This window comes from Corythoichthys intestinalis, chromosome 18 (genome assembly GCF_030265065.1).
Source record: "Corythoichthys intestinalis isolate RoL2023-P3 chromosome 18, ASM3026506v1, whole genome shotgun sequence".
Classification (NCBI taxonomy): domain Eukaryota; kingdom Metazoa; phylum Chordata; class Actinopteri; order Syngnathiformes; family Syngnathidae; genus Corythoichthys; species Corythoichthys intestinalis.
Genome location: NC_080412.1, coordinates 30,651,062 through 30,676,065, shown reverse-complemented (window position 1 = coordinate 30,676,065; position 25,004 = coordinate 30,651,062).

The window sequence follows — 25,004 nt, the reverse complement described above, 5'->3', positions numbered from 1 at the left end:
TCACGTGTGTCTGTGCCGTCACTGCCGTGTGTGGGGTGAGCGGGTGTGTTAAATGCTTTCGCGAGCGGCAATACAACCTGCTCTACGCTTTCTGCGCCAAGATAAAAGTATGCATCACAATACAAAAGTTGTTTATTAAAAAAATGAAATAAAAAATGACACATGCATCGTAAGGTCTAAATCGTGTAAGTCGCATCCATCGTAACCCAGGGACTACCTGTAATGGAGTCATGTGGTCATTGTTGCGACGTCTCATTGGTGAAACTGAGACAGCCACTTTGGCAAAAAATGAATTCAACATGTAGAATAAAGAGGAAATATGTAACGACCATTGTAGCTCAAAGTAGCGGAGTAAAAATAGTTTTTCTCACAAATCTACTCAAGTAAAAGTAGTTTTGCATGGTAAAACTACTCAAGAAGTCAATTTTTTTTTCAGTTACTCAAGTAAATGTAACAGAGTAAATATTGTGCCACTACCCATCTCTGCTGCTAGGAGGGATCTCACACAAGAGGTAAGTCTTCTTGAGACTTCTTGTGCGTCCACCCATGATAGAAATGTCTACCAAATATTAACGATGCTTAGTGCAACTGGCTGAATTTTGCAAATCTGAGCCGAAAATGAAAAATACTGTACTGTAGAGTAGCCGGATTTAAACCAAAGTTGCCAACTTCCTGTGTCTTTGCAGACAATTATTCTTGTGGGTCTATTAATGGTAGTGATGTAAAAAAAAAAAAAAAAAATTACAGGTTCTTTTATTCTAATCATTTCTTTTATTCTAGTAATTTAAAGCCAGGCCACAGCCTAGTGCGGCCCCTACCTCGACAAAACAATGGAAGAAAAAGACCTTGTAAGCAAGCATTATGAGAACAAAGAATGATTATAGTGGTACCTCTTCAGACGAAGGTAATTCGTTCCAGGACCTTGTTTGTAGGTCGAAATAGTCGTATGCCAAGCAAGATTTTCCCGTAAGAATACAATATAATTCCATTAATTCATTCCACAGCCCAAAAATCTACACTAAATCCCTAATAAATATTGCTGTTACTATTGCAAATAGAAATTACAAAGAGAAAAACAAATACATTATGAATAAAAAAAATCACAATAATATAATAATAGTAATAAAAATACATGAAATAATGTTAACAAATCGAGTTCCACTTTTTTTGCTGTACCTGAACGCACCGCGGTGAGCAAGAGAGCGCGGTTCTATTTTACTTTCTGGTTTGATGCTGGCGTCAGTGTTGCACAAGTTGATGAAATAAATGATTAGAAACCTGAGGAAGGTGGCAATTTCTTTGGCAATGTTACCACAATAAGAATTGTCACCTTAACTTATAAAGACCGGCGAAAGGAGGAGGACTGCCGGCCGAGATTGACAATAGGGCCGTACCCTATTGCCGACCCAGTTCATGGATGCACACAACATGCTTATATTTCGCTATACATCATCATTTCAATGGTAAGCGTCCTTTTTTTCTCCACCTGCACTAACCTTTTTGGATCTCGTGTTGATTTCTCATGAGAAAATCAGCCATGCGGCCGCCTTCTGGCAAAACAAAGAAACTGTGGCGCTGTCAAAAATCAACATATTACGAGCATGTCGTCGGATGTAGAAACAAATGGCGACTCGAGTCAAATTTTACGCCGGATGTTGAAAAGATCGTGTGTCGAAGCGATCGTATTCCGAAGTACCACTGTATTGGGAAAACGGATCAAGGCTCGTTTTCCGTTATTGAATTTTCAGTGTTTAATCAGGAAACAGGAGACAATTCATTTCTTGTTTTTATTGTTAACCACATAAAACCATAAAACCAAATTTGGCTCGTTTTCCGTTTTTTGTTTTCCAAAATTAGAAGGAAAATGAGAGTGTATGAGCCTTATATACTGTTCTCAGTTGATTTATGCTTCTGCATTCCGGTGACGGCGGATTACGTATTCAAAGTTTTGCATCAAGGAAATGTGTTGCTCTGTAATTCACCGCCATGCCACTAGAGGGGTGTGGCTTTGTCTATGTACAGTTTTGTGGGGGCTTGTTGAATTCCTTTAGTTTTCCTCTGGTCATTGACAGCAATTGCAACGGAGATGGAACGTGTGTATTTGCAGCTGCAGCTAATCAATACTGAACAACAAATGTAGTTAATATAAATGTTGAAGCGTTGGCGACACAGAAAACGTTTGCGAATGTTTGAAAATGGCGGTGTTGTTGTTTTGAACCGGGAAAAAAATGTTCTGAGCGAACCAATCGCAGTTGTTGGACGTTCACGTCACGCACGTTGACCTGATGTGTAGTCAGGATTTTTGGGAGGTGCACGTCAGGCTACGGCGTAGAATGGCAAATCGGGTCTGCATTAATGGCGTGGGTCCACCGTCGCCGCTACACAGAAGCATAAATAAACCTTGACGCATTGTGCTGTAGTGCGCCACCCAGTCACTAGGGGGGTATATCTTTATATTTGTGTGGTTTGGCGGGCTTTTGCGGGGGTTCACACCGCGCTCCTCGGTTTCTTTAATGTCAGAGATGGAGTAGTTGTTTCTCAAGTTGGAGCTCATTGAAATCGAGAAAAAATTGCTTTTACTCTAAATGTTGAGATGCAGGAGATGCAGAAAAAGCGGAGGTGGTCTGTCCGACTGACCACTGAACCAGTCGAGGCTGAGAACGGGTGAATTTGCCACACTTGTTCACTCACTGAGGAGCATGGAAAAAGACATGCACTTTCGATATTTTCGGATGTGGGAAGATTTGACCATCTTATTCGCCAAATTCAGCCTTTCATGTCACACCAGCAAACACACAGAATGTCATACCAAAAAAAAAGCATTGGCGTTTTGTGTGGACCAATAACGGTTAGAGGTTAGATCGGGCCTAAAAAAAAAATCCAGCCCGACCCAGCCCGCGGGTATTACAGCTCGACCCAGCCCGAGCCTGATCAATTAACTTGATTTGCACGCCCGAGCCTGAAAAAAAAACGAAATGTTATGTTTTATTTGTAGGGCCGAGCCCAACAACGCCCCCCCTCGAAATTTTATGTTTTATTTGTGAGGACTCAGGAGGAGGGGGAAATGCAGGGATGCAATGCGTGGTTGCATTTTGTGTGATCACATTTATGTCGATGCCTGTGCATAATAACAAATTAAAGCCTGTCTTTTGTAACAAATTCTCCTCAGTTAAAAAAGACTGTAATATGCATATTCAATAAACATTTATATCTTTTATATTTGTGTGTCTGTTCTACCAGGCGGATAGTGTATTTGACATTTATTTTTATCTCTTCGAATTGGCAGGAAAAAAATGCAACTTTTCTCAATGTTTAAATAGTCTACATATTTTCATGATCCTTACAAATGCATTTACACGACGAAATAACGCTGGAAAAGTTTGTGAAATATATTTCTCGTATGAGAGCAAAGCGCCACATTCGTTTAAATTCAGCGAAGCTGACACAGGTTTCTGTATAGCATCTTCAACAATCAATTTGAAGCCTTTCCATACCCCACTCCTACCGGTGCATGTTTGCCTTTTCAATTCCCTCGTCTTTAGTTTGTTTTTCACTTCATGCTGCACCATATCAAAAGGAAATACAAGGATGCGAGCTCACGGATGGCGCCAGGGGAAGATTAAAAAGCGGGCGGGGCAAGTATTATAACAAGTATTCCTTAGTTTAACATCTATACATCGTTTTAGTATACATATATCAATATATATTTATCAAAAAAAGTTAGCGAGAGAGAAGTTCGGCCCGACCTGACCTGAACGTAAATAATTGACATTTTGGGCCTGACCTGGCCCAAAATTCGGGTCGGTTCGCGTTCGGGCTCAGGATCTTACCTATAATCAAATTCTTTGCCGTTCACGTAGCAACGTGTCGCTGCAATGCGTAGTCATGAATTTTGGGAGCTGCACATCAGGCTATGGCGTAGGGTCCAAGCAGGGTACGCCGTTGACGAAGCATACTAGCACGTTTAGTCCTCCGTCAATCCAGGGGGCAGTAGAGGTAATGCACCTAAACCAATAACCGACACTACAGGAAAAAGAAGACTAACCAAAACAAACAAAGTTATCATTGATGACTTGTGGGAAAGTTATGGCAAATGTGCGGAGTGGGAACTTATGTGGGAGTGTATGTGCATTGGTAATGATTTACAGTTAACTGTGAGTCATCCAACTTTGAAAATGGTAGTATCTTATTTAAAAAAAAAAAAAAAGTTACCAAGGATGCCAACTGATGAGTGCTACATTACTTTAATTGTTACCTCAGTCGATCCATACAAAAAAAAGGGTGTGTTGTTTATTTTTGCACAAAACTGTGAATTAAATAATGTTACAACAATAAAAACATAAATTCACAAGGTTGATGTTTCCTTATATTTTGCACTTTGATAAGAGCTGCCTTTTAGTATTAGCCAATAGAACGATCTTTAACTTTCAATAAAAAAAAAAAAAACCTTGAAAAAGTCATTTTGGCTGTTTGAATGTATGGATTTGGATTCATCTGGTGGCATCTTGGTATTAAGGAACTGTGTTGAAGTGACTTGAAGAAACTAATGTCGTGTGGATGTCGAGTGCCATCAATTGCAGCCAGTGAGTAAAATGAGTGTCCTGTAAGGGTTAAAAAAAAACAAAAAGTGAGTCTGACTGCCTCCTCCTCCTCCTGCCCGGAGTGCATGTGGGTGTGTTGCAGGCCTTTTCCCTCTGCAGCATCTGAATCCTAGCTTGTTAGAGATGCCCTCCAGCTGCTCCCACAAGGGCGGAGCAAAGTGTCAGGGATATGGCGGCAAAAGAAAGAAAGACCCACTGGGGTGTGAAGTCCCAGAGAGCCAAGGGGGCACTTGTTCACTCTAAATATAGAAATACAGAGGGTTCTGTTGTGTTTTTAGCTGTTTTTCAAGTGTTGATAGTCTCGTTTTGGGTTTGAATTTGTGTGTGTTGTAGGCCTGAACGATACATCGTTTTTTTGTTTTTTTTTCAACCTGTCCTGTTCAGCTGCTTGACACGGAGAATGGAGATCTGAGTGTCCGATTGATCTGAACAGTTTTAATGTATCACATAGGCGTACCTCATTTATTAAGAGAAAGCAGCGAACAGGAAGGGGTTATGGGGGAACAAAAGAAAAGAAAAGGAGGGAGAGAGAGACCTAAAAAAGCACAAACAACAAGAAACACATGAATCGCCTACTCTAGCTACTATGAATATGTTGGAGCTATCGTTAGCTAGTTGTATTCCCGCTTGACACCATGTGGGGGCCAGGTAACCCAGTGTACCTAAGTGTACCTAAATCATCCATGTAGTCTAGAACCCAGTATTGTGTGAATCCCTTGCGAATGTGAGTATGTTGGCACCCTATTCTATGCTGTCTCTTTGCTAATCTTGACACCGAGGTTTCCTACTTGAGTGTGTCCAATTTCACCTAGTCATGTGTTAGTCCCATCTAACGTGATAGTCCCACAGGCAAATGGAGATCATTCGTGGGTGCCACCCCAGGGCCCCGGCCCTTCCGCAGCCCATCTGGGGGGGGCAAGCCAGCGCAGCCCATCCCTCCTCCAGCAGCCCAGCAATGGGGCCATCGCCACCCCCCAGGGATCCCCCAGGCCACCCACACCCCCATCAACTGGCCTTCCGGGATGGGAAGAGGGGACGCACCACCAACCCACACGCCCGCCCCCCCGGCCCATGAGCCACAGCCACAGCCCCCCAGCTGGCACGAAACACCACTGGACCCCCAACGGGCCACCAACCCCAGGGCGGGACAGGGCCTTCCGCCGGAGCAGGCGACATTCAGCCGACCCACCGGCATCCGGCCAGCAACCCGCGCCGGACCGCAGGGCGGATACCCAGGCAGAGAAGAGAGAGGAGGGGGGAAGCAGGAGAGCGATGAGAGTCCGAGGTGGGCCGACGCGAGATCGGAGCCCCAACCTCCCCTCAATCCCGCGGCCGCCAGCCTAGGCAGAGAGGAGGCCACGCCCTGGGAGCCACGCCATAGAGAAAAAGTGTCGAACCCAGCTACCACCCTATTACTGTGGCTGCCAGTTCCCCGACTGGCTAGCGATACATCGTTTTTACATCATCATCGTGATATGCGGATGCACAAGGACGTGCGATATACATTTTTTTTTAAGATGCAAACTCGTTTTTCTGCTTCACGCTCAGAGAGCGCCACAAATTCACTCATGTTTTTATGCTCACACTGCCGAGAACAGCCTCTCAATTACAGGATGAATGAGTTGTCTTTGATTGTTGAGCCCCCGAGCCATATATTACATGGCTAGATCAGTCTCATAGTGAAAACACACACATGCTCGATACACACACACACACACACACACACACACACACATCTAACACAAAACACACACACGCTGTAGGACTAGGGCTGTCAAATGATTGACATTTTTAATCGAGTTAATCACAGCTTAAAAATTAATTAATCATAATTAATTGCAATTCAAACCATCTGTAAAATATGCAGGGCCGGCCCAGGCCATTTTGGGGCCCTAAGCAAAATAATGCAAAGGGGCCCATATTTTTGGCCCACCATTTCGTCACAGTGTACTGTGAAACCCATACATGCAATCGAACCCATACGTCCATATTTTGTATATTAATCAGATTTTTGTTGCACTGCATACTTCAAACTTCTCACCCCAAATGATTGTCTGTACTTACAGTAGATAGCGCCAAAACTTTTTCTAAAACAGGAAAGAAAGAGATTAAGGAAGAACTTTTATTTTTTTTAAGCTTGTAATCAAGTATCAAAAGTCAAATAAAGCAAACTGTAGTAAACAAAATAGAATGTAAATTAAACAATTGCCAGATTGGGGGCCACCTAGTGGTCAGGGGCCCTAAGAAGCTGCATAATCTGCGTATAGGCTGGGCCGGCCCTGAAAATATGCCATATTTTTCTGTAAATTATTGTTGGAATGGAAAGATAAGACACAAGATGGATATATACGTACATTCAACACACTGTACATAAGTACTGTATTTGTTTATTATAACAATAAATCCAAAAGATGGCATTACCATTCTTAACATTCTTTCTGTTAAAGGGATCCACGGATAGAAAGACTTGTAGTTCTTGAAAGATAAATGTTATTACAAGTTATAGTAATGTTATATTAAAACCCTTCTTAATATTTTCGTTTTAATAAAATTTGTAAAAGTTTCAGTCAAAAAAATAAACTAGTGGCTCGCCATTGTTGACGTCGCCGAGCAGTGACGTCACATGGGCTCCCTGCCGTTCTTCCACAGTGTTTTTCACTACGTAAGATAGTGATTGAAATACACCACAAGGTGTCAATGGCGAGTTTGAAATTACTTAGAAATCAAGCCAATGAGTGTGTTTTGTCCCTTGACTGACGCCGTAGTTCCCTGTTTACTGTGCTTCACGGTCATTTGAGTGCTAGCTTCACACCGTACGAGACCGCTGATATTTTGTATATTGTGACTAAATATTGCCATCCAGTGTATTTTTTTAGCTAAACGAAATGTTTGAATAGAGTTTGACCAACGTCTGAATAGGTTTTATGTGTATTTTGCATAGCTATTTTGATTGGGAATCCCAGTTCTCTTTGCATTGTTGTTTAACTGTGTGAGAATAGGGCCTCTTTAATACAGATTGAAGCGCTTTTCTTTTAGTGAACATGATTTTTGTTGTGGTTTCACTAAATGATATTTATGTTTGTTGTGAAGGAGTTGTCGAAGCTTATGCCAATAAACTGTGCGGTCCAATGAACGCCTGTGTCCTCGCCTTTCTCTGCCTCTTCGCTCTCAATATGCAAAAAACGGCGTCATTGTAATCGGTTTGAGGCATTGCAGGAGCGGGTCATTCCGCGCATGCGTTAAATGTAGAGCTGAAACGAATACTCGAGTAACTCGAGTTTAAAAACTGATCCGAGTAATTTCATTCACCTCGAGGAATCGTTTAATTTTGCCAGCTCGAAGCATCACGTTTTGCCCGGACTACTTTTAACGCGGCACAACGCATTGACGTCACGTGCGTAGGAAGAAGCAATAAAAAAAATAAAAAAAAAACCTTACTGCAGCCGACAGCTGTTACAAACTGCGTCAACGTTGCTTAAAAACTACGCCCTCATGTTGCTACGGTGGTAGCAGGTAGCGTCTGATGCGTGTCATAGATATCACATGTACGTAGAACTAGATGCGAAATGACAGACTTGGCCGCGTCTGGGCAGCGTTGGTATACAGCCGCCATCTTTAAGCAGTAGACTTCTCCGCGCTAATAAATATAACGTTACTGTCACTCGCTCACGTAACCATAGCTCTTCGGAGGGCTAGGTTTCTATTGATTATGACCACTGTCGATGCATGGCTAACGTGTCTTACATACAAGCTTTATTTAATCTGTAAAAACACAGCGCTGTAGAGTGATGAGGGTGTAAAATTAAAACGTAATAAAGCTAACTGTCAGTTTTAGCTCAGTAGTCATTGCTGAATAAAACACCAAGTAGCACTGGTCCTTAATGTGCTCCAATACAGCAGGTATTATACACTTATTTTGAACACTGCAAAAACTCAAAATCCTATCAGTACTTACAGTTTAGACTAACTTAAAACTTAACTAGAACTTAAAAATAGCTTGACACAAATAGAAATTCAATTGGAACACGTGGGAAAAACACATACAGTAGCTTTCAAGTGATGTGTGTTATCAAGCGTAATTACATTTTTAGGTAAGAAATATGTTTTTTTTTTTTTTTTTAATGAGATATAGAAGTTTTTTGAGTGAAAGCAGTGAATTTTTCCTACTCACATCTGAGATGCAATTTTTGGCCGTTTTCAACAATGTACATTGGAAATAAAGACATTGACTGAAAATGATTCAATATTGGATTAAATGTCTTTTCTCGTGTATATTTACCGTAATTTCCTTTTGAATTCTGCGGCTTATAGTCCAGTACGGCCTATTTGAAGATTTATTTGGGTTAATAGGTAACAATTTATTACAAAGCGCCATCATAACATTGTCAGACGACAGTCATTCATACTTATGACATGACAGTATCATGGGCATTACTGAAAGCTTTTGTTGTGAAGTGACATCCGGCAAATTATGTCAATAACAGCATTTATGTCCAGCTTGAATCTTTTACATGCATTCAAAAGTGAGATAATGTGCCGGATACCACTAAATGACATCTGTTATAAGCATTCATAAATGCTCATGACAGTGTCATGTCATAATTATGACAGTCTTATGGCACCACTGTCTAATAAAGTCTTACCAAATACCATAACTAAATTAATGAAACAACTGGAACAGTAACTGAAGAAATTATGAGCACAGGACATGAATTTTGATTGTTATTTACATCTGTAGCGCTGCAATGCATGCTCGGAGGCATGTTGGACAACAACAGTGTTGACAGCAGATGGCAGCAGAGGTTGACTGTTTGACAGCGATGGCCAAATTAAGCTACTTAAAGCAATGAAGCTTTGCAGCCAATTGGTTCAAAGTAATTGGTATGACCCTCATGTCAAATAAAGTATTACTGGTTAATATCCTTTTCGTGTAAATATCCCAATATCCCATAATACATACTTAATTAATGACATACATACATACATACATACATACTACAGGACAGCTGCGGCTTATAGTCCAGTGCGGCTTATCTATGAACAAATGCCGTTTTCCTGCCAAATTTGGTGGGTGGTGGCTCATAGTCAGGTGCGCATTATAGTGCGGAAATTAGGGTATAATTGTATAATTGCTCTTTACCTACAAAAAAAAAAAAAAAAAAAGTTTTATCCGATTACTCGATTAATCGATAGAATTTTCAGTCGATTCCTCGATTACTAAAATATTCGATAGCTGCAGCCCTAGTTGAATGCGTCAAATATTTTAATGTGATAATTAAAAAAATTAATTGCCTCCCGTTAACGCGATAAATTTGACAGCACTAGTAAAAACATATCACACGAAACACACACACATTCATCAAATATGTTTATGAATTGTCTTACGCGCATTTATAGCGTGCTTTTAATCTGAAATTCCCACTCATGAGTGTGTTGATCTTTTTGAGACTGAGGGATGGGCTGCGCTGCCCCACTCCCCCCAGGGCCCGCCCTCCCTTCCCGGGCTGGCTGGGTGGGGGCCGTGGCCCTGTGTCTGCGCCCGCGTGGCGTCTCCGCTCGTCTGCGTGGCTGCTGCGTGCCCGGCGGGGCCCGCGTGCGGCTGGATGTTATTGGGCGCGCTCGGTGTCCCGGTTCCGGGATTGGTGGCGGGGCGGCGTAGGGTCGGTCGCCAACGGGCTTACACTCACTAGGGATTTACACGATTACTGGGTTCTAAATCACAGAGATGATTTGTGCACACTCTACCCCTTTCTATCACTTAGCTTATAGACTCCCCCACCTTCTTCCCCCTCTTTCCCTGGTCAACAGGCCCCCCACACGGTGTCAACCGGAAATACATTTAGCTGACGATAGCACCAACATATTAGTAGTTAGTGTAGTTAGGCGTTCAATGTATTTCTTGTTGTTTGTGTTTCTTCTCTTTCTTCTGTTGTTTCTTTTCTTCTGTTCCCCCATAACCCCTTCCTGTTTGCTGTTTTGTCATAATAAATGAGGTATGTTGAATGATCACAAAGGGAGTATGTCAGACTCTCAATGTGCAACGTTAAAACTGTTCAGAATATCCGGGCACTTAGACTTCCATTCTCCGTGTCAAACAGCTGAGCCGGACAGGTTAACAACAACAAAAAAAAAAAAATAATAAAAATTGCTGCCTGTTAACGCGATAAATTTGACAGCACTAGTAAAAACATATCACACGAAACACACACACATTCATCAAATATGTTTATGAATTGTCTTACGCGCATTTATAGCGTGCTTTTAATTTGAAATTCCCACTCACGAGTGTGTTGACCTTTTTGAGACTCATTTCGCGCAGCCGAGAAACACGCTTGCATTTTTTCTGAACAGAGCCCATCTGTAGCCAATCAGACGTCTCCTTCTTAAACAGCCAATCACACGGGCCTAGCTGTTTTGTTACGTCACTACTGTGCGCCTTCAAATTCAGCAAGAGAAATGGGATCTGGTTGGCAACTGCGGTGAAGTGAGCCACTTTTCTAAATACGTGGTCAAGCCAGCCCACTTTCTTTTCAGTTGCGTTTCCCTTCCAGGTTTTATTGCACAGAGACAAACAACCCATATGGATTCCGTCTGGTTTATAAAAGAAAATCATGACAGAGTTGTGGTGTTTGTGTTTTTTTGTTGGTTGTGTTTGTATGGTTTTCATTTTTTTTTTTTTTTGTGTTTGTTCTTGGTGTGTTGTTGTCTCGTGTGTTTTGTGAAAGTGTTGTATTTTTGTCATGTGACAGACAGAGGGGCTGACGATTCATTTTCTGAGCTTATTGTTTGTGACAAACACAATGAGCCTGGACTCTTGAGGAGTCTGTGCTGTTTTAAACGTAGTGATGACAGGGCATTTAATGGCGTTAGAAAAACGTGATGTCCAGTCAGCAATTGTTCCATAAAAGGAAAGAGAGAAAAATGGAGTTCCATTTACATTTTGATTCCTTACGATTATTCACAGTTGAAGCAGCTCTGGGAAGTCATTTCACGCATCTGTCCTGCTTCGGCATCAAGCATGGCGCCAACTCTGCTGGAATCTTTATGTGGATTGACTTCGAAGTAGTGTATATGCTGATGAACAGTAGTGGAACGTAAAAAAGTATCAATGCTTTGTAACACATTTTTAGGCAGCTATTCTTATTTTTTTGTGGTCACACTGACTTTTTCTCTAGGTTATTCTGTACTGTGTGCAAGCTACTTTGCAAAAATATACTCACCTCAAGGGTTTTTTTTCTTTTTGTTTGAGCCATCGCTTGGCAGAGGAACCATATAAAACCAAGTTACTTCGTCTGAGAAAAATCAACTATCTTTATGCTAACACACAATGCACAATGAAAAAATATAACATTTTAAAAATAGGCCTACTATTAGCATTAGGATATGACACAGTTCTCTGGTGATTGTTTGTATTAAAAAATTGTATTGTTCTAATATTTCGCCTCATTTCTGACCAAAAGCCTTATGCGATGGCTTACATTGGCATACACAGGAATAACTATGACACTTGGACAAGGCTGATGGGCAGTTATGTCAGATTACTTGAAAAAGTAATTTAATTACTGATTACTATTTGAGGCATAATCAGCAATCTACTTACTTTACTGATTACTTTATTATCAAAGTAACTAAGTTTAAAATTTATTAGTTATTTTAACCAGTTTTTCTCCCTTTGCTGCCTCAACATAAGAATGACAACAGAAAAATGCCATCGCATGTAATTAACTTTCCGATAATTGAATTTAAAGGGAAATCATTTTTCACATAAGGCTTAATCTTCGAGTTAGCAGAGGTTTGATTAGTAGTTGATTTCAACCACCATTGACTCGCGCTAGCTTAGCCACACCGGAGCCCTGAAACTAACAAATAACTGACAAACTGCATGGAATTTGTTGAAATCAACTCCACCGACTAATTAAACCCCCGCTAACTCAAGGAATAAACCTAATGTCAAAAATTCTGAACTTCGGGTTAGGGTTTAGGGGTTAACAGCATATCATTTCCATTGTAAAACAATGCAAATTGAATGCACAATAATCATCAACACACAATTGAATTGCACAGTGCAATAAACACAAACACAAAAGTGGGGACGGGTGCGAATGTGCGCGCACAACCCAGAAGTACGGAGTGCACACCCACGGTCAATTTGGCCACAAAACGTGGCGGTAAGTAAGCACTTCACACTCAGTCGGACTTACAACATATCCCAAAGATGCTAAACGAACATGTACTCATGGCATAAATGTGCAACACGAATATGATGTAAACAAAGGTCGCGACCTCGCAAGAACAAGCGGGAGCGACGACTTCCCGCTGTTGCATCGGCAGAGCTATGAAACGGCCACGCATATAGCAGCTCCAACCTATCGCTGGAACCCTCCAGTACGAAGGAAAAATACTCAGGTACAGTGGGGCAAATAACTATTTAGTCAACCACCAATTGTGCAAGTTCTCCTACTTGAAAAGATTAGAGAGGCCTGTAATTGTCAACATGGGTAAACCTCAACCATGAGAGACAGAATTTGGAGAATAAAAAAAGGAAATCACATTGTTTGATTTTTAAAGAATGTATTTTCAAATTAGAGTGGAAAATAAGTATTTGGTCACCTACAAAAAAAGCAAGATTTCTGACTGTGAGAGGTCTTTCTTCTAACGAGGCTCCACTCGTTCCCTGTATTAATGGCAACTGTTTTAACTCATTATCGGTATAAGACACCTGTCCACAACCTCAGTCAGTCACACTCCAAACTCCACTTTGGCCAAGACCAAAGAGCTGTCGAAGGACAGCAGAGACAAAATTGTAGTCCTGCACCAGGCTGGGAAGACTGAATCTGCAATAGGTAAAACGCTTGGTGTAAAGAAATCAACTGGGGGAGCAATTATTAGAAAATAGAAGACATACAAGACCACTGAAAATCTCCCTCGATCTGGGGCTCCATGCAAAATCTCACCCTGTGGTGTCAAAATGATAACAAGAACGGTGAGCAAAAATCCCAGCATGGGGGTGGAAACATCATGCTTAAGGGCTGTTTTTCTGCAAAGGGACCAGGACGACTGATCTGTGTAAAGGAAAGAATGAATGCGGCCATGTATCAAGAGATTTTGAGTGAAAATCTCCTTCCATCAGCAAGGGCATTGAAGATGAGACGTGGCTGGGTCTTTCAGCATGACAATGATCCCAAACACACAGCCTGGGCAACAAATAAGCGGCTTCGTAAGAAGCATTTCAAAGTCCTGGAGTGGCCTAGCCAGTCTCCAGATCTCAACCCCATAGAAAATCTGTGGAGGGAATTGAAAGTCTGTGTTGCCCAACGACAGCCCCAAAACATCACTGCTCTAGAGAAGATCCGCATGGAGGAATGGGCCAAAATACCAGCAACAGTGTGTGAAAAGCTTGTGAAGAGTTACAGAAAACGTTTGGCCTCCGTTATTGCCTACAAAGGGTACATAACAAAGTATTGAGATGAACTTTTGGTATTGACCAAATACTTATTTTCCACCATAATTTGACTTTTTTAAAGAATGTATTTGCAATGTGATTTTCTTTCTTTTTTTCCCCCATATTCTGTCTCTCATGGTTGAGGTTTACCCATGTTGACAATTACAGGCCTCTCTAATATTTTCAAGTGGGAGAACTTGCACAATTAGTGGTTGACTAAATACTTATTTGCCCCACTGTGCATTCATTGACGCCCACAGCTCAACATTCCATCACACATCTCTACAGGTGGCTGTACTCGGCTTGAATGTGCACCCGCGCTGGCACATGCCTTTCTTAGTCTCAAAACACTTAACGCATGTGACTCGAGACCAAAACAGGACTGTTAGCAATTACCATGGAACCTAACACGTCATGGGAACCTTTCTAACATTTTCAGTTCAAAATGCTCTTCGTACTTCTTACCACAATATTCTTCATTCTACATACATTATGAGGCAACAAAATACTGATGCACAGACCATAAGAAAACTAACTTTAACCAGATAACTGGTTTGGAAAAATGAACGAATTAGATTGCTCGTTACCGAAAGAAAGCAATCAGAGTACAGTAACATGTTACTTAAAGTAATGGGTTAGTGACAACCAGTGTTGTTAATTTTACTTTAAAAAAGTAATTAATTACAGTTACAAATTACTTGTCCCAAAAAGTAATTGCGTTAGTAACTCAGTTACCTGAATGTAAGAGTAATTAGTTACTTGGCAAAGTAACTAGTGATAATTTTCATGTTGTTTTTTCTCAAAAATGAATAAATAAATAATTTAAAAATAATAATAATAAAAAAAAAAGGTCACACAATGTGAAGTTTAAAGGGTTTTGGGGACAATTGGCCCTAGCCCAATTCTTTACCCTCCACTTAACTAGACACAAGGGTCTTGCGATAACTAGATAGTAATCTTTGCTATGTGTGGAAGTCATTTAAAGTTGTGAATCAACCGTTAAAGTTGTTAAAATTGCTCCAGTTATTGCATCAGTTCCCTTCTGTCAACTTTCAACAATCAACATGTGTAAGTTTTAAAACTGTTTCATCATTTAAAGATAGATTTAAGTCAAGATTTTGCCGATTTAGGAGCATTTTGAAATAACATTAAAAATAAAAGTTACTTAGGTTCGCGAGGAAGGATCTCTACATCAGAGCCTTCCTGCGAAGTCTACTGCTTTAAGATGGCGGCTGTTTACTAACGCATGTAGTCCATAAAACATGTTGCCAATGCAGCCGTGTCTGTCATTTGCATCTAGTTCTATAATATGTGATATATACCGTATCATGTGGGCGTAGTTTGTAGGCTATGGCTTCACTCAGGTAAACGAGGGAGTTTATTTTATATCCAGCGATGAAGTTGGAAGCAGTAATGCGGCGTCGGAGCTACTCCTGTTCTGGTTTGTTTACAACCGTGGTACACTCAAAATGGCGCATGGAGGCGTGTCCGCTAGTTTGGGCACGTGACTGACAAAGACCGATTGGAGCCACCTAGCATCGCGTTTGCAACGACGTCCTCCTCCCCACTTCTGCTCTGCTCTCTCGTCTCCGTGAGTCCGTCTCTCAAAGACTGTTTTTTATTCAACCAACTTAGTAACGCATAGTAACGCACGCGTTTCCCGCCTCAGTAACGGTAACGGCGTTGCCAAGATGAGAAAAGTAATTAATTAGATTACTCATTACTGAAAAAAATAACGCCGTTAGTAACGCCGTTATATTGTAACGCCGTTATTAACAACACTGGTGACAACACTGCTGATGGGTGCCTATGCAAGCCCTCCAACAAATATTGGGCATCTAGTATACTGCGGCCCATTTTTCCCATACTTTTTATGTTCAACTGAGGAAAAAATTGCCATTTTGAAAAAAAAAAGTTTTCAGTTGAATATATTGATGCCACTTTCACAGCAGAGTCAACTCTGTCGTGAATGATGTTACCCAACATCCCCTTTTCCACCGACATAAGAGCATGCTTTTTCTGGAATTGACCTTCCCTCCTTCTGAAGCTCTGGCACGAAAAACAAATCTGACACGTTCTTCTTTTCACGCCACTCTCCTCCAATCAGTTTGTGTCGGTTCTGCGGTCTCTGCTGATTGAACTCCCAGCTGAAAGGGGATCCTCGCTACGCGGTCGTCAAGTGGAATACCAAAAGGCACCACCACCGCCAGCCCTCGGTGGTGATTTTTATTTTTCCTCCTCTCGTTACTCCCGCTAGGGCATCATGAAAATGATTCATCCGACGCGATGCGAGCACTCTCGGGATGATTGAACGTAATGACGTGTGACCACAGGAGGCGGCTCATCGGAAACGCTAATGAAGCCCGTGATGATGATGGTGACGGAGATGATGAATCCCCAAACGAACATAGGCGAGTCCACAGGTGAGCAGATTTATGTGAATACACAAACCAAATTCATAATATATAATATTTTATAATAGACAAGCTTGAAGATCATTAAAAAGAAGCCCATTAAACTGCCAGTTCTTAAGTTATTCCTTCTTGCTACCAACATTCACATAATAGTAGGGCTGCCAAACGATTAAAATTTTAAATCGAGTTAATCCAAGCTTAAAAATTAATTGTAATTAATCGCAATTCAAACCATCTCTAAAATATGCCATATTTTTCTGTAAATTATTGTTGGAATGGAAAGAGGACGGATATATACATTCAACATACTGTACATAAGTACTGTATTTGTGTACACGAATAGAAAGACTTGTAATTCTTAAAAGAAAAATGTGAGTACAAGTTATAGTAATTTTATATTAAAACCCCTCTGTATGTTTTCGTTTTAACAAAATTATTACAATTTTCAATCAAAAAATAAACTAATATTATATATATAACATTATATATAATATAACATTGTGGAAGGTAGTGATTGAAATACACCACAAAGTGTCAAGGGCGAGTTTTAAATTAATTAGAGATCTAGCCAAGTTTTTCTAGTGCGTTTTGCCCCTCGACTGACGCCGTAGTTTCCGGGTTCATTGTACCTTACGTTCATTTGAGTGTTTACTTCACAACGTACGAGACCTCTGATAGTTTGTATATTGTGACTAAATACTGCTATCTAGTGTATTTGTTGAGCTAAACTAAATGTTTGAATAGAGTTTGACCAAAGTCTGAGTATTATTTTGCATAGCTATTTTGATTGGGGAATGCCAGTTCTCTTTGCATTGAGCGCTCTTCTTTTTGTGAACATTATTTTTTTTTTTTGAGAGAGATAGGAATATTATTATTGTTGTACTTTCAGTAAATGATACTGTAGCGACTTAACTGTTCCGCCCAAATGCATGATGGAAGTTAGGCAACCATGACTGTCAGTGGTGGCTGCAAATGGTATATCTTATCTGCGTTGTGTTCAATACAGGGTGTTAAGAAAAAGATTATCTCCTATCATTCTACCCCACGTCGCTCGCCACAATAGTTATAATTGTTGTGGAAGAGATGCCAAAGCTTATACCAATAAATAGCGTGGCCCCAATGAATGCCCGAGTCCACTCCTCTTGCTTGTCTCTGCCTCTTAGCTCTCAATATATATAAAACTGCGCCATTGTAGTCTGTTTGCGGCAATGCATGAGTGGGTCGTCCTGCGCATGCGTTAAATGAGTTGAATAATTTAACGTGATTGATTTAAAAAAATGAATTACCGCCTGTTCACGCAATAAATTTGACAGCCCTACATAATAATCATAAGCGGATTTTAAGGGGGGGGGCAGAGGGGCCAGGCCCCCCGGTGGCCGAGAAGTGTCATTGCATTTAATTGACTTCCCCATATAGGTATAAAAGTTGTAAATAGATAAAACTACATTTAAAAAAAAAAAAAAAAAAGAATAAATGAAATGAACAAAAAAACTTTGGTCAAAATTGTTTTTAGATATATACATTATGTAAATTATTTTTCAAGCACCTCAGACAGACATTTGCTTTGCATATAATTTAAAATATATATATATATTAGAGAAAAAAATATTTTTATAAATTGTTTTTCTTTGATTAAAAATTTTTATTAAAGCAACTTTTTTGGGGATTGAATAATTTTGACAAAAATGTCATAATCATAATACGGCCCAAACACAAAAAGGATTTCTTCAAAGAAAACTTTTTTTCAATGAAAAATAGTGTTCAAATGCAAATTTTTCAAATATTTTTTGCATTCAAAACTTTTTTCTATGATTAAATTTTTTTTGATTGATTTTTCTTTTTCAAAATGTATATTTTTTTTTGAAGCAACTTATTTTTTGATTGAATAATAAAGAAAAATATGTCCTAGCCAAAATGTGGCCCAAACACAAATTATTTCAATCAAAAAGTTGCCTCAATAAAAAAAAAAAAAAAGCTTTCCCATGCATTTTTTGTTTTATTTTTTGAGTTTCAAATATATTTCTGCATTCAAACACTTTTTTGGGGGGGATTGAAGCAACTTTTTTTTTTTTTTTTTTGATTGAAACAACTTTTTGGATTGAATAATCAAGACACAAATCTACCACCATATGGCTCTGTCCAGGGGATACAAGTTTTGACGGTGGTAACTACATTGGCACGACACTGGCGGGCGTACCAAATTCAAAGGATGACTATCTTGGCGAAAAATATTGCCTAAGCAGCCAAATTTAGAATTCCCCTCAAGAATGATGGGAAACAAAAAATGCTCATTGACAACTTATTATTATAAATATTCTTGTAAGTTCATTTTATCACTAAAACTGCGTTTTGGGGTCATCAACATGTTCTGCCCCATAAGTCAAACTCCGCCTATGCTAGTAATATAAAATGAAAGTTCATTTATTCATCTTCTGAACCGCTTATCCTCTTGTGGGTCGCGGGGGTGCTGGAGCCTATCTCAGCTAACAGGAGGGAGGGTATACCCTGAACTAGTTGCAAGCCAGTTGCAGGTAAAATGGAAGTGAACTTCTAAAAGCAACAACAACAAATTTGAAATAATAATAATCTTAAAAAATGCTAACCTGCCAGTAGTAGTGAACTTTTTCCCCTCTTTTACTGGCAGTTTGTTTTAAATCAGCAATTCAGCTTCTCAGACTATGAACATGTTTTTTCAGTTGAAAGGTTTTTCTTATGTTAAGAAAAATAAATCATGACAATGGTAAATGATTTTACAGGACCTTTAAAAGTTGCTAATTGGTTGCCAGCCAATCACGTGGCACACATACGCCAACAGCACACACATTCAGGGACAATTTAGACGATTCAACCGACCTACAGTCCTGCTTTTTGAGATTTGGGAGTAAATCAAAGTCCAAGAAACCCACACATATCCAGTGGGGAACATACAAACTTCACACATGACGGAAGCCTTGATCTCAGAACTGTTAGGCGAATATGTTACCCAGTCACTCTCTATGCATTGGCTTGTTATTCATTAAGTCAGATTCCCATCCCCTGTTCAATTTTCAGTGCATGTCAAAGATATTCATTTGGGAGTTGGGTGGGCTTCATTTATTAGGCAATGCTGTAAACTTACAACATATTTTCCTTTCCCTACTGCATAATAATTCATCTGAATTTAACAGTATTCCGATTGAATTATATTCACGTAATTGCATTTCAATCAAATATACAAGCACTTCTTCCAGCAGCATGTCTCACTCGGGATGATTAACCTCCGTTTCACGTGTCCCAGGAAAATAACCACCACATGCAAGAATCCTGAGACTTAAATGAATCTCTTTTGTTGCTGCATGCACTTTTATGTGTGGTGGCTATGTCAGAAGTCAGCAAGGGAGAATCGGCGAATGAGAACGAGAGAATGTGGTGCCAAACGAAGTGGGCTGTGTTGATAAAGTACACAACGAAGTTGAGAATTACTAGTACTACCTCTGTAATTGTGCTGATAAATTCATCATTAGAGATGGTAATCTTGGGGCATCTTACGATTCAGAGGCTACGATTTGATTATAAATCGATTGTTGATGCACAACCCTCCCTCCTGCCTCACAGTGAGAAGATCAAAACATCACATATGATGGGGCTTTCGGCTGCTTCTAATGTTTCGTACATTACAAATTCTCTCGTGTTTAAATAAACTACTATTTCAGTATCAAGTTAACAGTTCAAAACGGTGAATAAAATACTGAAGTCCTCATTCTGTAGCAACAGAATAAATTGTAGCATTTTGCAGAAATATATTATTTTTATCCAACCAAAAGTGCACTCAGGTACAGTGGTACCTCTACTTACAATAGACTTCATAATAATTGACATGACACGGGACGCAGGGCCGATCCGTAGGGGGCCTATTTTCAAAAAATTTTCGAAACCAAGCTGCTACCGAATTGAAACTAAACCGGCACCTAGCTTAGCCATATATGAGTCTCTATGAGCTGCGGCATCACAAAATTCAAAGTCGTTCCCTTATAAAATCCCGATTAATTGTTATTTTTTATATAAGTCCAACAATTTCTCAGATTTTACACTAGATGCACAAAAAATCACAGAATGCAGAGATAATCACCTATATTTTCAGGAGCAATAGCAATATTTAACATAACATATTTAAGTTTTTACCCAAAATACCAAGATATTTTTTTATTTACTGCATTTTTAGAACAGCTAATAAATGACTCTTTTTAAACCTGTCCTGTTCAGCTGTTTGACACAGAGAATGGAAGTCTAAGTGCTCGGATGGTCTGAACAGTTTTAATGTTTCACATTGAGAGTCTGACATACTCCCATTGTGATCATTCAACATACCTCGTTTATTATGACAAAGCAGCGAACAGGAAGGGGTTATGGGGGAACAGAAGAGAAGAAAGAAAAGAAACACAAACTACAACAAGAAATTAATTGAACGTCTACACTAACTACTAATATGTTGGTGCTATCGTCAGCTAGATGTATTTCCGGTTGACACCATGTGGGAGGCCTGTTGACCAGGGAAAGAGGGCGACGGGGATGGGAGAGTCTATAAGCTAAGTGATTGAAAGGGGAAGAGTGTTCACAAATCAGCTCTGTGATATAGAACCCAGTATTCATCGAATCCCTTGTGAGTGTAAGCCCGTTGGCGACCGACCCTACGCTGCCCCATCGCCAATCCCGGCACCGGGACCCCCCACCCGAACGCGCCCTATCACATCCAAATCACGCAATTTTCACATCAGAAACGTAATACTTGAGAAAACGATACATAATCAATTATATGAATTAGGGCTGTCAAACGATTAAAATTTTTAATCAAGTTAATTACAGCTTAAAAATTAATTAATCGTAATTAATCGCAATTAATCGCAATTCAAACCATCTATAAAATATGCCATATTTTTCTGTAAATTATTGTTGGAATGGAAAGAAGACACAAGATGGATATATACATTCAACATTCAGTACATAAGGACTGTATTTGTTTGTTATAACAATAAATCAACAAGATGGCATTAACATTATTAACATTCTGTTAAAGCGATATATGGATAGAAAGACTTGTAGTTCTTAAAAGAAAAATATTAGTACAAGTTATAGAAATTTTATATTAAAACCCCTCTTGATGTTTTTGTTTTAATAAAATGTGTAAAATTTTCAATCAAAAAATAAACTAGTAGCCCGCCATTGTTGATGTCAATAATTACTTACACAATGCTCATGGGTGCTGAAGCCTATAAAATCAGTCTCACCCAAGCACCAGCAGAGGGCGGCAAAACTCCATAAAACACAATTAACAAGTGAGCGTTTCACTGTACCGTCATTTAAATGTGTCTGAGCGGGGCATCTGCGTTAATTGCGTCAAATATTTTAACGTGATTAATTTACTAAATTAATTAACGTCCGTTAACGCGATAATTTTGACAGCCCTAACATAAATAGATGACTAATAAATTCTATATAAATTCACAACCTTTTATAGAATAGAATAGCCTTTTATTGTGTACAATGAAATTCCCTTTCCTTCCTTCCCAAGCAGTTCCCTTTACAGTGCATTATAAACTAAAATCTCAAAAGTGACTTGCAAGTATAAAATCTAAATAAACAAATATAAAATGCATTTGATAGTCCTGTGTTCAGGCAGTGCAAATAATCGAAGTGAAGGAGCAGCAGTTTGACAGTTACGGCTTTAAATATTGCAGGTGAGAAAGTTTTGAACATAGAATCTTGCATGCAAATGAATATTGGACTATGTCTTGTGTTTTCCGGTCAGCCTCCTTGACTTGTACAAGTCTGTTACTTGCCATTTCCTTTCTGCCGGTCGGCCACTCCAAGGCCTTGTTCGTCCTTGCTTTCAGAAGTCACATCCTTGGAGAAGTTAGCACCAAAACAGTTGAAGAGGGACGTGCTGATGGTCAATGGTGTTGACCAGCCTGTGCCCCTCTTGGCACCTGTACCCCTGCAAGGTCAGGTCTGAAGCCGCTAGGAACTCCAGCAGGTGCCTGAAGCCATCACTGTGGTGCATGGCAAGGGAGAGGAACCTAACCCTCCACTCCTTCTTGTCCTTCCTGCACATCAGGCAGTCCAACAGCAACATCCCAAAGGACACCATGTGTGCCATGGGGAGAAAAGGCCGCTTGGGGATTGCCCGGCCCGTGTCAAGCTCCAGCTCGACCATAGCCTCTGCCACCGCCTCCACCACCATTGTCACCTTGTCTTTTTCCTCAATGCTGTAGTTGTTAAGGAAGGCCAGGGTGTTGGTTACTTGGCTCACCTTTGTGAAGACGTCTCTTTGGCTGTGCAAGATGTGGTGCAGCCTGCTGTTGGCAATCTTGACTCCACCTATGGCCATGATGAAGCTCCCGGTCTCTCCAATCCTCAGAACATTGGCCATGGCGGGCAGCACTCACAGCATTGGCCCATACGTGAAGAGGATGAGGGACTGCCTGTTCGGCTCTATGGCGTCCTTGTCCAGGGAGATTCTTAAACCCTTGTGGGTGTTTTATGGTACCACAGAGTAACTTTTCCAATTTCGTTGTCTGCTTGGCTTGTTATAAAAATGTAGGAATTTAACTGAATTGAAAAGTTGCTTGTAGTTTGTAGGTATCTCTGTCTTGATCTTACCCTTGAGGTCGTCAAAGGAGGTGAACTTGTCGCTATCCATGAACTTTTGGTCCATCGTCGCCGCCTCCGCAACCTGTATCAACCTCCTGGCTGTCAATGAAGCCATGGACGTAGACCTCTTAAGGGGGGGAAGCGCTTCCTGCATGCAGGGCGGGTAGACCATACTGTGACGAAAATTGGTTGGCACGGCGTCTTCTTTAAGCCGCTTTCTCTGCCTCTGCCTCACTCCATGCACTGTGGGCGTCACTTTAAAGTCACTCCCTTTGAAGTGCTAGGAGCAGCAGTAACTTTCCGCACTTGGGCCATCGTTCTCTGCGCTCTTTGTTTTTGAGCCACCTGGCCCTCAGCTCGTCATCCCTGGAGAATTTGTGGAGAGTGATCGGGGTCCCCAAGGTTGCCTGCTCCTGGATGGCTGCTTGGTGGGACAGGTATCCTGTCTTGCAGCCCACAACGCATCACTTCTTCTAATGGTGTTTCACTGAGAGTTATTAGATTGAAATGTTTCATAAAATAAAACACGTAAAAGCTGATTGTTTTTGAATATGGACGCAGGAATGTCTAAAATAAAATTTAGAGATACAAAATCCAACATGGCCACCGTAGCAAAACAAAGAGCTTTTTCCGTAGAAAATTCTTGTGAATAAACGCTTAAATCCCTGAATTCTTTATAGATATGGATGCAAAACAGTCTAGATTCTTGGTTAAAAGCAAAAAAAAAAAAAAAGAAAAATGTGCAGGTAGCATTTATTTTGCGTAAATATGGTGAATATCCGGCAACTGTGGCGGCACCCTTTGTACAACAAAGAGCTTTTCCTGCTCAAAATTCTTGTGAATAAATGCTTAAATCCCTGAATTCTTTATAGAGATGAGATGGACGTAAAATATTTTCGAGTCTTGGTTAAAAGCAAAAAAAATAAAAAATAAAATAAAATAACACATGGAGGTAACAGCACGAACACAGCTTGGGGCTCTCGGCAGGCTGTGCCTCTCTATCGCACTCCCGCATCACGTGACCAAAACAACAGTAACGTTGCGTGCACTTCAGGGTGCTTCGGAAAACATTATATCAGAATATTACACATGGTTACTGACATTACAGTATGAAATAAAATTATAATATGCATAAATTCATTTACACAACAAATCCCATGAATTGCATGCTGTTTATAAAAATTTAACGTAATTTGAAAGAGTCGGAGATTTGTTGATCCACTAAAAAGCTGGACCAACAAACCACGCCCCTGACATTAAAAAAAAGAAAAAAACCTTTGAAATTTGCAGCATCTGGGGAGCAAGCAGCCAGGATCAAACGGTATTTCAACATGTCAAAAATTTACTGTCTTTTTTCAAAAAGAAGGAAGATGGTTCAAAACGAGTTAGAAAATTCAATTCAATTTTATTTGTATAGCCCTATATCACAACAGGTTTGTCTCAGAGGGCTTTACAGAGTCATTTTGATACACAGTCAGATACAGTAGATGAATGAGATGAGTCCATGACCTGGGCATCCCCCATCCTTAGACCCTCGCTGGTGCCAAGGAAAAACTCAAAAAACCCCATGGGAAAAAAAGAGAAACCTTGGGGAGAACCACAATCAGGAGTAGGGTTGGGCATCGTTTGAAATTGAACGATTCCGGTTCCACTTCCAATCCCATATTTCGATTCCGGTTCTGAATGATACCCGATTCCGATTCTTTTAAGAGGCAGGGTAAAAAAAAACAAACAATGCAGGGTCCAAAAATTGCATAGTTTATGTTAAAGTCTTAAGTTTTTGACATTTTTTAAATTTAAATGAACTTCTCACAGGGTTAATTATAACTTGTATATAAATATCTGTCTTCAAACTCGAGCAATTATTTTCCGCTCGCCGGTCAGGGCATCGAAACAAGGAATCGAAATTTATAAATCCGA